This window comes from Moschus berezovskii, chromosome X (genome assembly GCF_049115385.1).
Source record: "Moschus berezovskii isolate FMDL1 chromosome X, NW_MosBer_1.0, whole genome shotgun sequence".
Lineage (NCBI taxonomy): Eukaryota > Metazoa > Chordata > Mammalia > Artiodactyla > Moschidae > Moschus > Moschus berezovskii.
In genome coordinates this window covers 40,496,937-40,512,678 of record NC_142488.1, presented here as the reverse complement: position 1 = coordinate 40,512,678, position 15,742 = coordinate 40,496,937, and positions in this window count along the sequence as shown.

Sequence of the window (15,742 nt, the reverse complement as noted above, 5' to 3'; positions counted from 1 at the left end):
TCACCATCTTCACTGTCATCATCTAGCTACCTCTCCCACATTCTGAATTAATTCTGTGGCTAAGAAAACAAATTGGTGTACCTGTTCCTTTATACACTGGCAAGATCTGTACAGGATGCCAGAGGTCTCATTTTCCTCCCTGTTTCTCCTGTATTCATCTACTCTCTCCAGGGCTACACAACTCACTTCCCAGATGACCTTTGAACCCTAATTTCATCCTAGCTTCTTCTCTTCCTTTCTCCCTACATCTAATATACTGCTAATTTTGTGGTCTATTATCTGTGCTCTGTACTCTATTTTTATGGCCCAGATCCTATTTCACAGGCTCTCCAGTTCCTGTCTCAACTCCTATCACAGCCTTCCAGGTGGGCATATGACTCCAGGGAACCCCAGCTTCAGCCCACCTTCCACACAGCATCAATGTTATTCTCTAGAATAAAATCATGCCACTTCTTTACTTTACAAGTTCTGGGATTCCCCATGGTCTCCTTGCTGCATGAGGCCCTTCTAAACCTGCCACCTGCTTGCCTGTTCAATCTCATCTTCTTCCATTTGTTTCCTACTGATAGCCTCCCCGTGTGTGTTTGAATCACGTGTACCTATTTGCTGCTTCCTTGGCCAACCTATAGGACTAAGAGTGAGGAAAAAATGCTTATTGTCATGAGATCTAAGACATGCTTATTGTCTAAGATCTAAGAATTTGCTTTATAAAAAGCAGCATTCTCTCAGCAAAAATATGACTAATATGTGAACAGAAATTGTAAATGAATAACCAGGTATTGAGCTAAAATGTTCTTCCCCTGATATAATGTCTATAGCTTAATTTCACTCCAAAATAAAGTCATGGATTTAAAAATTCACACATAAACATATATGGAGAGGGAAACCATATTATGTTGTCCTTGGGAAACATTTGCTAAATGTGTATCTTATACACACACAACTTAATCACCATTAGCAGGAGCAACTTTCTTTTTTAAAATACCATAGTAAAGTTTTAAAGAATAAAAATTCTGACTGAAGAAAAATCAGAGGCAATAAAAATGCAGAGGAAATGGTACTGCATAAAAAACCTGAGAAGTAACACAAAATGGGGCCAATTTAGGTTGATTGAATGATGCAGGATAAAGGAAAGGAAGCTCAGAAAGATAGATAGCCACAAGGATCTCTGAATAAGAGGTCCTCAAAAGGGTAGGAAGAGTGAAAAGCTGAGCAGCACCCTGGAAGTGGATCTGAGCCCAATGAGTCACCTAAGAGAGGTGAGTACTGTGGCTGGGTAAGAAGGTCTGGGTCATGGGAGAACAGTGTTCCCAAGTAGAGGTAGCTATTGAATTAATTCTCTTGGGAATTTATCTGAGCGCCTTAATGGATGCTAGAAGATCATTTTGCCCACATTAGCTACCAAGGAGACTTGACCCTTAATGAGAGGCAGCATCAGATACATTAATCATCCTGCTAATGGCCTAACCTCTTTGATAATGTCACATAGACAGTTCTTTTCCCTGATTGGCTTTGAATTGCCCCTGCCCTGGCAATAACTGTATATTGTTTCTCTTGCCTTGTTTCTGAGAAGAAAGGAAAAGAGAGAGGGAGGGAGGAGACAGGAGGCAGCAAGAGCAAACTATAACTCACTCTTGGTAACGACTAGAGCCCATGAATGAGGCAGTGTTGGTATCTTGGGAGTTACCAGCAAAGTAAAGATGTCTCGTTTAGTTCCTAGGGCCATCTGTGCATACTCTGAATTACCTTGATCTTCAGTCTGAATGAGAGGACTTGATGTGTTTCAGCACTTGGGGTCCATATCCAATTTGTAGCAAAGACTCCTTAGATTCTTGCTGAGGAAAAAAAAAAAAAACAGAGAGAGCAGGACAAAACCAGTTTTCATTACTCATCAAAGGGAAAACATTATTTCATCCAGCCTTTCCAGGTAATTAGCATGACACCATCTAAAAGCCCATGGTATGAAATGGGTACTATCATGGAGGACTGATCTCAGCTTTTTAGGTTCTTCATTTCAACATAAACTTTGAATAAATAGAAGAAAAGAAAGCAAATACAGTATTGTTTGTTATTTGGATAGTTTAAAACTTTTCACCCTAGAAATTACATCTAAGAATAATAAGATACCAATGCCTGTTGAAAAGATCTAATTCTGTTGAATTTGAAGTTTTCATGGGCTATAAGGTGCTAAATCCTTGGGAACAGGTTTGTACATCTGGTTTTAAAAGTCCTTTGTATCCAGAACATGTAAATAAACAAATATATCTCCCACATCAACAGGAAATTCCCTGGGTAATTTTGGAAATGGGCATTGATGGCACTAATGGCAGCATCCTGGTTTAGCATATGTAAGTTCAATTATGAGAGAATAAGTTCAATTATGATGGGATAAGTTCAATTACGATGGAATAAGTTCAATTATGATGGAATATGTTATAAACTGCAGTGGTCAATTTTAGAAAACATTATTATTTGTATTAGAAAAAAATTTAATGGTAAAAATATAATAATTCAGGACTTTAAATGAAAAAAAATGCCCTAACATTCCAACAATTCCTAACATAATAGAATAAGTGAAATAAAATTGGGAAGAGAGTGAATCAGTTTCTCCTACAGGCCTTAGTCCCCCATTTTTAAAATAAAAGGCATGGGCCAGAAAATTTCTAAGTTGCTTCTTGGTGGCAAAAGATGAAGAACTCCAAGTTTGTTTGTGAACATAGATTAAGGGGAAGCCCTCCTGCCTGCAGCCAGAGTTCCTGTAATTCTGTCAGTCCACTCTTATCCCCCACCTCACTCAATTTTGCCTTAAATCATACAGCTCACCAGGAACCCTTCCACTATACCAGGACCAGTTTTCTCAACCCATTTATGGACTCTCACCAAATTACTCCTTTCATTTAGAATGTCATCACTACATCACTTAAATTCCATTTTTTTCCTTCAAGGCACAGCTCTATGTTTGCTTCTTCTGTGAAGCTTTGCCTGAATAGATCAGTTCTGGCTCTTTCATCTTTCTGAGCTATTGTTTGTCTGATCTACACTGTTATATAGTCCACTATTTACTGCGATTGTTTCATTTAGTTTAAGAGCTTGGGCTGTGGAACCAGGCTACCTAGATTCAAACCTCATCTTTACCAGTTATTTACCTAAGACCTTGGGCAATTGGTTAACCTTGATTAACCTCTTTATATCTTGGTTCCATCACTTGTAAACTGGGGATAATGTGATATATACTTCAGAAGTTCTGTATCATGGAACTATTTCTGCCAAATCATCTTAAGTAAGTCCACTGAGAATGTTTCAAGAAATGTGTTCAGCATTCTACGTGTCAACATTATATAACATTTTTTGTGGTCTACTTAAAAATGTATAGGTATACAGTATTATTTTAATACATCCATGTCCATGTAAGCAATTAAAATACAAATAAATGAATAACATAGTCTCACCACCTAGAGATAATTTTTGTTTAAAATGTTGCATTTATTCTTACAGATATTCTTTCACAAATTGTGGTAGTTTTAAAATATGTCCACAAAATCTTTAAGACTACTGCAGAAGGCAGAGCCTAATTTCCTTCCCACTGAGAGTGGGTCAGATTTAGCTTGTCTAGCTGTTAAAAAGTGGCAAATGTGGCGATGTGTGATTTCTGAAACTCGGTCATAAAAAACATTGCATCTCTCTTGCTCTCTGCTTTTCTCCCTCTCATCCTCTCTCTTTGTCTCACCACTCTCTCTGTGGGAGCCAGCTGCCATATGGGGACATTCAAGCAGCACAATAAAGTGGCACATATGGCAAAGAACTAAGGCCTCCTGCCAACAGCCACACGAGTGCTCCATCTTGGAAGCAGATCCTCCATCCCCAGTCAAGTCTTCAGAGACTGCAGCTCTAGCCAACATTATGACTCGAATAACATGAGCAACCCTGAGCTGGAACCACCCAGTCAAGCCATTCCCAAATTCCAGACACACAGAAACTATGAGATTATGTTGCTTTAAGCCACTAAGTTTTGGGGTAATTTGTTGAGCAGCAATAAATAACTAATACATACACACACACACACACGTGTTCTCCTGCCTCACAGAGTTAATCACATACTGTATATATAGAAATCTCATGTTTACTGATCTTTCCACCCCTACAGTAGAAACTGCTTGGGAAAAGGGAATGTTTAGTTCTTAGTTGTTATATCCAGTACCTAGCACACTGCCTGCCATATTGTAAAGTTCGGAGCTTCTTTGATGAATAAATGAGAGTGTGACTAATGCAGAAATAGAAGGAAAAGTGGAAGACCATTGTTGAAAGATGTGGCCATGAAAGAAGGGAAGTAGTAGGATCATAGTGAGTTAAAAGATTAAAGTCAAGTGAAGGAGGACTGGTTCAAAACCTGGTCCTGAGACTGTCCAAGTTGAAACTAAGGATGGACCCAACATCAGGCTTTGAACTTGGTTATAAAGACAAAATTGGCATCTGTCTTGGCCCTTGGAAGGCAAAAAATAAATAAATAAAACATATCATTTCTGGTACCTTTTTATTTACACTAATCAAAGGTCATATGAGAGTATATAGATTACCCTGATATTTAGTCAATGTAACACTTGTGAATGAATAAGACATATAATTCTGATTTATGGTCATTATCATAATGTTCACATTCAAATTCTAGATGTATTTGGAGAGAAGTATTCTAGATATAACTTGGAGTAAAAAAAAATTCATGGGCTTTCCATATTGAAATTCTTTCAAACTGTTGAAGCATAAATGTATATTTATCTTCGCAAAACTTAAATGCTACTACAATTGATGATGTGAAAGCTGTTAATTTTATATTCAAAGACAATTATTAAGTATTTTTAAATAGTTAAATAAGTAGAGGCATAGATTGACAGTTTATACCATATTAAGTATGAGTATTCATTGATAAATTAATGAAGAAGATTAATTCCTGTCTAAAGCAGCAAGCATTTTATACAGACTTAAATAGAAAGCAAAATAACAGAGATTAAACTATATCATAAGTCTGTGCTTTCAGGGATTGATTTCAGTGCTATCATTTATACTATTAAACTAGATAACACAACTATTTCTGAACAGTTAATAAAGCAACTTTCTCAAGCAATGCACAGAGCTTTTTTGAAGGTGACTGCTTCAACTGAAGTGTATCACCATGACCAAAGTTCAAGTGTAACAGATGAAGAATAGATATCCTTAGACTTATCTGGTTACTAGTAGATAGAAGCACATGCTAAGTTGCTTCAGTTCTGTCTGACTCTTTGTGACTGCATGGACTGTAGCCCACCAGGCTCCTCTGTCCATAGGATTCTCCAGGCAAGAATACTGGAGTTGGGTTGCCATTTCCTACTCCAGGGGATCTTCCCAAACCAGGGATCGAACCCACATCTTGAGAGTCAATTGCTAGGCAGGTTGATAAGAAGTCTGGGGGTCCCCGAGGAGAAAGGGGTCTGGGGTTCTCGAGGAAGAGATAGGGATCTGGAATTCTCAAGGAGGAGGAAAGGACAAACATTTTGTTTTGTTTTGTTTTTTCTTTACATTCCTTAGTTTTAGTCACATTTTTTTTTTCTTCTCTTTAAGCCTGGAACTGATGATTACACAACAAACAACTCAGTTTAAACTCTGTACTAGTCATTATTTAACAACAGTGTATCCTGTTTGAGGACAGTATCTCCTTCCTGAAAACCTTCTGACTAATCCTGATATCTTAGAATGTATGCTATGGGAGTAGGTCTGGTTCAGTTCAGTTCAGTCGCTCAGTCGCTCAGTCATGTCTGACTCTTTGCGACCCCATGAATCACAGCACGCCAGTCCTCCCTGTTCATCACCAACTCCTGGAGTTCACTCAAACTCATGTCCATCGAGTCGGTGATGCCATCCATCCATCTCATTCTCTGTCATCCCCTTCTCCTCCCACCCCCAATCCCCCCCACCCCAGCATCAGAATCTTTTCCAGTGAGTCAACTCGTCACATGAGGTGGCCAACGTATTGGAGTTTCAGCTTTAGCGTCAGTCCTTCCAATGAACACCCAGGATTGATCTCCTTGAGGATGGACTGGTTGGATCTCCTTGCAGTCCAAGGGACTCTCAAGAGTCTTCTCCAGAACCACAGTTCAAAAGCATCAATTCTTTGGTGATCAGTTTTCTTCACAGTCCAACTCTCACATCCATACATGACCACAGGAAAAACCATAGCCTTGACTAGACGGACCTTGGTTGGCAAAGTAATGTCTCTGTTTTTTAATATGCTATCTTGGTTGGTCATAACTTTCCTTCCAAGGAGTAAGCATCTTTTAATTTCCTGGCTGCAATCAGCATCTGCAGTGATTTTGGAGCCCCCAAAAATAAAGTCTGACACTGCTTCCACTGTTTCCCCATTTATTTCCCATGAAGTGGGTCTGGTAAGCTCTTTCTATTGTTAAATTCTAATCCTGTTATCCTAAAATGTAAGTTGTGGGTCTGGTAAAATTTTACAACCTTGAGACATTCTTTTGATTTGTAATAGCTAATTTAAAAAGTATATAATTCCCTTGCTAAAGATGTTTATGTCTGATGTTTATGTCAGAAGCTTTCTCTGTCCCTTTTTATACTTTAATAAAACTCTGCTATATAAAAGCCCTTGAGTGATCAAGGCTGGTCCCTGGTCCCAAAGTTAAATCTTCTTCTTCTTCGGAGATAATGAATCTGACACCGTTCACCTATCATCTTGGGGGCTGGTCCAGGATCTTCAGGACAAGGTAAGAACACTCAGAGCTCTAGCCACTCTGCTTTCTCAGTATACACACTTTCTGCTTTACTTTACTAACTCTTTGGTGTGCTTATGTGAATGAATGGCACACTCTGAGTGAAGCAAGGGATGAGCCCTGCTCTGTGTGCCTTGTAATGACTGAAAGCATCCCCAAAAAGGGGAGCCTTGTCTGGGGTTTATACCAAACAGCCAAGGGCAAGAGACACCCAAGGTCCCTGTGAGGGGAGCGACCAGACATGGGAAAAGCATGTGGGCTAAACTTTCCTTTCTTGGTCAGTTTTTCCTAGTCTCTTTGACCATTTCAAAATTGCATGGGAAATTAGAACTACTAACCTAATCTGTCAGATCATAGACTTTCAATGGACTTTCAACATGTTGTAGGAATAATGTGGACTTTCTTGAGTTTTACACATTCATAAGTAAATGGTCTGTATCTCGTGCCTTTGTTGGTTTTCTGAGAGCTGTAGTTTCTGGGAAGTGAGCAGCTCTCATTCCTGTAACTCTTGTAATTCAGTCATTCGTGTGCCTCCTTCATGAGGATTCAGTACAGCTGTGGTGTTGTTATCCCTCTGATAGGAACTCTAACTCTGTGTAAAGCCCCAAAGGTCTGTTGCTGCTGCTGCTGCTAAGTCACTTCAGTCGTGTCCGACTCTGTGTGACCCCATAAACGGAAGCCCACCAGGCTCCCCCGTCCCTGGGATTCTCCAGGCAAGAACACTGGAGTGGGTTACCATTTCCTTCTCCAATGTGTGAAAGTGAAAAGTGAAAGTGAAGTCGCTCAGTCGTGTCCGACCCATAGCGACCCCATGGACTGCAGCCTACCAGGCTCCTCCATCCATGGGATTTTTTAGGCAAGAGTACTGTAGTGGCTTGCCATTGCCTTCTCCGAAAGGTCTGTTACTTATTTTTATTTTATATTGTACTATATTTCATTTACAGTGTTGTGTTTGTTTTAGGTGTATGGCAAAGTGATACAGTCATATGTATATATATGAATTGACAAAAGCAGTTCCCATCTTGGATGGGGTGCTCATGGTTTATAACATAAATGGCATTATTTTGAGAGAGGAATAACTTAGGTATGGCATTGGGTTTTTTTTTCTTTTTGCAACCTGAGGCAGTCATAAAATAATGTAGATTTTTACAACTGTGTATTCTATAGTATTTTTTCCTTTGGTGAAATGTTAACTGTTAATGTTTTTGGCATTGTGCTTTGTATCATTTATTAAGTAAAAATTTAAAAAAAGAACAATGGACTTGTGATTCATGCCATTACTATATACTTTTACTTAGACACCAAGCTTGGTAGTCATGGGAAATCAGACTTGCTACTGAACATGAGGTTTCTAAGAGCATAGGTTCAGAATCCCAGCTTGGGAGTAGAGTGGGCTTTTTCCATTCATAGTACTAGCTCTTAGTGGACTAGATAAAGCTCTCCAGTGGTTTACTGATGTGGCAATGATTCATCAATTTGCCTTGATTCATGGACCTAACATACCAGGTTCCTATGCAATATTGCTCTTTGCAGCATCGGACCTTGCTTCTATCACCAGTCACATCCACAACTGGGTATTTGTTTTGCTTTGGCTCCATCCCTTCATTCTTTCTGGAGTTATTTCTCCACTGATCTCCAGTAGCATATTGGGCACCTACCAACCTGGGGAGTTCCTCATGCAGTATCCTATCATTTTGCCTTTTCATACTGTTCATGGGGTACTCAAGGCAAGTATACTGAAGTGGTTTGCCATTCCCTTCTCCAGTGTATCACATTCTGTCAGACCTCTCCACCATGATCGGCCCATCTTGGGTGGCCCCACATGGCATGCCTTAGTTTAACTGAGTTAGACAAGGCCGTGGTCCATGTCATCAGATCAACTAGTTTTCTCTGATTATGATTTCAGTGTGTCTGCCCTCTGATGCCTTCTTGCAATACCTACCGTCTTACTTGGCTTTCTCTTACCTTGGTGTGGGGTATCTCATCACGGCTGCGCCAGCAAAGCGCAGCCGCTGCTCCTTACCTTCAACGAGGGGTATCTCCTCACAGCCTCCCCTCCTGACCTTGAACATAGAGTAGCTCCTCCCGGCCGTCCTGCGCCCGTTCAGCCACCGCCACCTGGACGTGGGATTGCTCCTCTCGACGTTCAAGAGTGAACATCGACATTCTAGGAATCAGTGAACTAAAATGGACTGGAATGGGTGAATTTAACTCAGATGACTATTGTATCTACTACTGCGGACAGGAATGGAGTAGCCATCATGGTCAACAAAAGAGTCTGAAATGCAGTCCTTGGATGCAATCTCAAAAACGACAGAATGATTTCTGTTCGTTTCCAAGGCAAACCATTTAATATTACAGTAATCCAAGCCTATGCCCCAACCAGTAACGCTGAAGAAGCCGAGGTTGAACGGTTCTATGAAGACCTATAAGACCTTTTAGAACTAACACCCAAAAAAGATGTCCTTTTCATTATAGGGGACTGGAATACAAAAGTAGGAAGTCAGGAAACACCTAGAGTAACAGGCAAATTTGGCATTGGAGCACAGAATGAAACAGGGCAAAGGCTAATAGAGTTTTGCCAAGAGAACGCACTGGTCACAGCAAACACCCTCTTTCAACAACACAAGAGAAGACTCTACACTGGACAACACCAGATGGTCAACACCGAAATCAGATTGATTATATTCTTTGCAGCCAAAGAAGGAGAAGCTCTATACAGTTAGCAAAAACAAGACCAGGAGCTGACTGTGGCTTAGATCATGAACTGCTTATTGCTAAATTCAGACTTAAATTGAAGAAAGTAGGGAAAACCACTAGACCATTCAGATATGACCTAAAGCAAATCCCTTATGACTATACAGTGGAAGTGAGAAATAGATTTAAGGGACTAGATCTGATAGATAGAGTGACTAATGAACTATGTACAGAGGTTCATGACATTGTACAGGAGACAGGGACCAAGACCATCCCCATGGAAAAGAAATGCAAAAAAGCAAAATGGCTGTCTGAGGAGGCCTTACAAATAGCTGTGAAAAGAAGAGAAGCAAAAAGCAAAGGAGAAAAGGAAAGATATAAGCATCTGAATGCAGAGTTCCAAAGAACAGCAAGGAGAGATAAGAAAGCCTTCCTCAGCGATCAATGCAAAGAAATAGAGGAAAACAACAGAATAGGAAAGATTAGAGATCTCTTCAAGAAAATTAGAGATACCAAAGGACCATTTCATGCAAAGATAGACTCTATAAAGGACAGAAATGATATTGATCTAACAGAAGCAGAAGATATTAAGAAGAGGTGGCAAGAATACACAGAAGAACTGTACAAAAAACATCTTCATGACCAAGATAATCACGATGATGTGATCACTCACCTAGAGCCAGATATCCTGGAATGTGAAATCAAGTGGGCCTTAAAAAACATCACTACAAACAAAGCTAGTGGAGGTGATGGAATTCCAGTTGAGCTATTTCAAATCTTGAAAGATGATGCTGTGGAAGTGCTGCACTCAATATTCCAGCAAACTTGGAAAACTCAGCAATGGCCACAGGACTGGAAAAGGTCAGTCTTCATTCCAATCCCAAAGAAAGGCAATGCTAAAGAATGCTCAAACTACTGCACAATTGCACTCATCTCACACGCTAGTAAAGTCATGCTCAAAATTCTCCAAGCCAGGCTTCAGCAATATGTGAACCGTGAACTCCCAGATGTTCAAGCAGGTTTTAGAAAAGGCAGAGGCACCAGAGATCAAATTGCCAACATCTGCTGGATCATGGAGAACACAAGAGAGTTCCAGAAAAACATCTATTTCTGCTTCATTGACTATGCCAAAGCCTTTGACTGTGTGGATCACAGTAAGGTGTGGAAAATTCTGAAAGAGATGGTAATACCAGACCACCTGACCTGCCTCTTGAGAAACCTGTATGCTGGTGAGGAAGCAACAGTCAGAACTGTACATGGAACAACAGACTGGTTCCAAATAGGAAAAGGAGTACGTCAAGGTTGTATATTGTCACCCTGCTTATTTAACTTATATGCAGAGTACATCATGAGGAACGCTGGGCTGGAAGAAGCACAAGCTGGAATCAAGATTGCCGGGAGAAATATCAATCACTTGAGATATGCAGATGACACCACCCTTATGGCAGAAAGTGAAGAGGAACTCAAAAGCCTCTTGATGAAAATGAAAGAGGAGAGTGAAAAGGTTGACTTAAAGCTCAACATTCAGAATACTAAGATCATGGCATCTTGTCCCATCACTTCATGGGAAATAGATGGAGAAACAGTGGAAACAGTGTCAGACTTTATTTTTTGGGGCTCCAAAACCACTGTGGATGCTGACTGCAGCCATGAAATTGAAAGACAACCTCTAGACATTCTTTTGATTCATTGGAGAGTATATAACTCTACTGCTAACACTAGCAAGGGGGTACTCTTTCTTCCCCCTTCTGATTACTATGTCAGAAGCTTTCTGTATCCTCTTTACACTTTAATAAAACTTTATTACACAAAAGCTCTGGCCCCAGATTGAATTATTCTCCTCCGGAGGCCAAGAATCCTGGCGTCTTTTCGTGGTTCAGCAACATTTCAGTATGATTATGGTGAGGCACATTTTGTATCTTCAACAGGCCAAGCAACACTGAGAAGAGACCCAAAAAGGAACCTTATGATACTGCAGTAACAAAATTAAATTTCCTTCTTAGATAGGGTTTCAGGCAGGACCTCCTCATTCCAGATTTGTCTTTAGACCAAATGCTATTACCATGAGGATTGGAGATGTTTGGGTATCTACTGACAGATGCAGGAATTAATTAAGCATAGTAGTGGAGGTGCTATGGGCTGCAGGGATTAGAATCCCCATGGTCACCACATTACCAGACCAAGCCAGCACTGAGAGCCCAGACTCTGCCCCCAACAACCACTTGCCAGCCTGTCTATCTTGCTCAGTGTGGAGATCAGCTGTCCAGACCCTTAATTGCTAACCAGCTGCTTACTTCTCATTGTTCACAGAGATATTTGAAGCAGAATAAAATTTACCTTCCAATTACATAGCATGCCTAAATTGCTCTCTACAATTCCTGAACCTATCTGAGTATTTATTGAGCATCTAACATGAAAAAAAAAAGAAACCTGGTATTCAAAAGCACTTGGCATTATCATAGAACAAGGTAGTTAGGAGTATGAAATATGGATTCCAACAGGGCTTGAAATCCTGACTCCTTCAGCTCTTTGACCTTGATAAAGTTATTTAAAAATTTTTTCGAGTCCTAGTTTTCCTCATATATGAAATGAGATTAAAACTCTGACAGGACAGATGAACTGTTCCATCTGTCCGTCCCGTCGCTCAGTTGTGTCCGACTCTATGCAACCACATGGACTGTAGCCTACCAGGCTTCTCCGTCCATGGGATTCTCCAGGCAAGAATACTGGAGTGGGTTACCGTTTCCTTCTCCAGGGGATCTTCCCGACCCAGGGATCGAACCCAGGTCTCCCGCATTGGAGGCAGACGCTTTAACCTCTGAGCCACCGCTACCCATTTTTTTAAGCTGGAGTTCTCAAGTCTCCTCAAACTCCTGGTCATTTATCTGGCCTCATCCACCTCATTAAGGTCTTTGAATTGTCCTCCTGGTAGAAAAGATTCAAACTGGAGGAGGGATGTCAATTTGTCATAAGCTGTGTTCATTCTGGACTCAGAATTCAGGCATATTAAGAAGCAGCTAGGGCTTCCCTGGTGGCTCAGACTGTAAAGACTCTGCCTGCAATGTGGGGGATCTGAGTTTGATCCCTGGGTTGGGAAGATCCCCTGGAGGAGGGCATGGCAACCCACTCCAGTATTCTTGTCTGGAGAATCCCCATGGGCAGAGGAGCCTGGCAGGCTACAGTCCATGGGGTCTCAAAGAGGTGGACACAACTGAACAAAATAAGCACAGCATAATACAGGGTGTATTTAAGTGCAGGCCAAGGAGATACAGGAAAGATCATCTCCCCAAGAGAAAGCAAAGTCCAAACAGCCTGACTCAAGACTTAGGGGCCAGTAGATTTAGAGAATCACCAGAATTCTGACCATAAATATTTTAGTTACATCTTAGTGCATTCAATGTTGCAAAGTGTACCCTAGTATAGTATTTGCCAATCTGGAGATTTATGAGGTTTTAGGGAGGTATCCCTCTCAGCTGTCAAAGGCTTAATGTATTATCTTATAGAGTCTCTTTATTCTTTTAAATAACACTTAAGTTGGTTTCCAAACTCTGGGATAACAGGAAGCTTACATAAACTACTAAAGGCAACTGAAATCCATAGCAAATAATAAGTTATTTGCTTAGATTTTCTGGGCAGGGGATGTTTCCATCAGGTTATGTTAGAACAACATCTACCTGAGCAGAGAAATTTATTTCTGTATTTACTGAGAGCTCCCTATGAGTAAAGTACTAAATAAACAGTGTGCTTAGACAAGGGGTTACAAAGGCAGCAAGATATGAGTCCCACTTTCAGGCAATTTGTACTTTAGTTTGACCAAAAGTAACAATAATAGTTCATATCTCTGTGACAGTTTATATTTTTAAGAGTTTTAATACTTATTCTCATTTCACCCTGAAAGATTCCCATGACCACTTTAAAGATGAGGAAACTGAGGTTCCAAGAAGTAAAGACGTTTCATGAATGTCATGAATACATAACCACAATTCAAACACAAGTCTTCTGACTCTTGGTTGAACTGTCTCACACATTATAGCTTCATCTTAAAAATAGAAATCTATGCATTTGATTTATCAAGGTAGAAGGAAAGGAGCAGAAAAAAATTTTTTTATTGATTTTCCCAATCAATCAGGAACCAGTCAGGGTCTTTTATAGTCCATCTGGCTCTGACAAAAAAGCTATCAAGGAATGAGTAGAAAAAGAAAACTGTTTTTCTACCATCCAAAGGAGCCACCCAGGAAGCCTCAAAGAAGGAAGTGGAAAAAAACAGAAAGTATTAAGAAGACTTGAACTAGAATCAATGGTGTGATAGAATACTCTCTTAGAGTATCTTTCTTGTTTACCTTTATATGTCCCAGTGCCTGCCACAGGGCCTGGGACATAGTAGGTATAGGCACTCAATAGAAAATGTGTTGTGTAAATAAAATATCAATGGGAGCAAACAGATAACCATGAAACATATCTTAGTACATATTGTAATTTCAAACATGGTAAAGAAGGAATCACAAAACAATAGGGATTAGGTGTTTAACACAAGGAGTTTGGGAAATTTAACTATTTGGAGAAAATCAAGTTATAGTCTTATTTTACAATATAATCTCATGCTGTGTTCAGTCACCCAGTCGTGTCTGACTCTTTGTGACCCCGTGGATTGTAGCCTGCCAGGCTCCTCTGTCCATGGGGATTCTCCACACAATACTTGAGTGAGTTGTCATGCCCTACTCCAGGGGATCTTCCCAACCCATGGATCGAACTCAGGTCTCCTGCATTGCAGGCGGACTCTTTACCATCTGAGCCACCAGGGAAGCTCAAGAATCCTGGAGTGAGTAGCCTATCCCTTCTCCAGTGGATCTTTCTGGCCCAGGATTGAACTGGTGTCTCCTGCACTGCAGGCAGATTCTTTACCACCTGAGTGAGCTACCAGGGAAGCCCCAATATAATCTCATAATGTCAAGTAAATGCCAGATTAATCAAGGAGTCACATGCCAAGAACAAAACTATTTTGAAGTCAGAAACTAAGTCGATCTGATCACATGGACCACAGCCCTGTCTAACTCAATGAAACTAAGCCATGCCTTGTGGGGCCACCCAAAATGGGCGGGTCATGGAGGAGAGGTCTGACAGAATGTGGTCCACTGGAGAAGGGACTGGCAAACCACTTCAGTATACTTGCCTTGAGAACCCCATGAACAGTATGAAAAGGCAAAATGATAGGATACTGAATGAGGAACTCCCCAGGTGGGTAGTTGCCCAGTATGCTACTGGAGATCAGTGGAGAAATAACTCCAGAAAGAATGAAGGGATGGAGCCAAAGCAAAACCAATACCCAGTTGTGGATGTGACTGGTGACAGAAGCAAAGTCCAATGCTACAAAGAGCAATATTGCATAGGAACCTGGAATGTTAGGTCCATGAATCAAGGCAAATTGGAAGTGGTCAAACAGGAGATAGCAAGAGTAAACATAGACATTCTAGGAATCAGTGAACTAAAATGGACTGGAATGGGTGAATTTAACTCAGATGACCATTGTATCTACTACTGTGGACAGGAATCCCTTAGAAGAAATGGAGTAGCCATCATGGTCAACAAAAAAGTCTGAAATGCAATACTTGGATGGAATCTTAAAAACGACAGAATGATTTCTGTTCATTTCCAAGGCAAACCATTCAATATCACAGTAATCCAAGCCTATGCCCCAACTAGTAATGCTGAAGAAGCCGAAGTTGAACTGTTCTATGAAGACCTTTTAAAACTAGCACCCAAAAAAGATGTCCTTTTCATTATAGGGGACTTGAATGCAAAGGTAGGAAGTCAGAAAACACCTAGAGTAACAGGCAAATTTGGCCTTGGAGCACGAAATGAAGCGGGGCAAAGGCTAATAGAATTTTGCCAAGAGAATGCCCTGGTCATAGCAAAAACATTCTTCCAACAACACAAGAGAAGACTCTACACATGGACATCACCAGATGGTCAACACTGAACTCAGATTGATTATATTCTTTGCAGCCAAAGATGGAGAAGCTCTATACAGTTAGCAAAAACAAGACCAGGAGCTGACTGTGGCTCATATCATGAACTACTTATTGCCAAATTCAGACTTAAATTGAAGAAAGTAGGGAAAACCACTAGACCATTCAGATATGACCTAAAGCAAATCCCTTATGATTATACAGTGGAAGTGAGGAATAGATTTAAGGGACTAGATCTGATAGATAGAGTGCCTAATGAACTATGTACAGAGGTTCATGACATTGTACAGGAGACAGGGACCAAGACCATCCCCATGGAAAAGA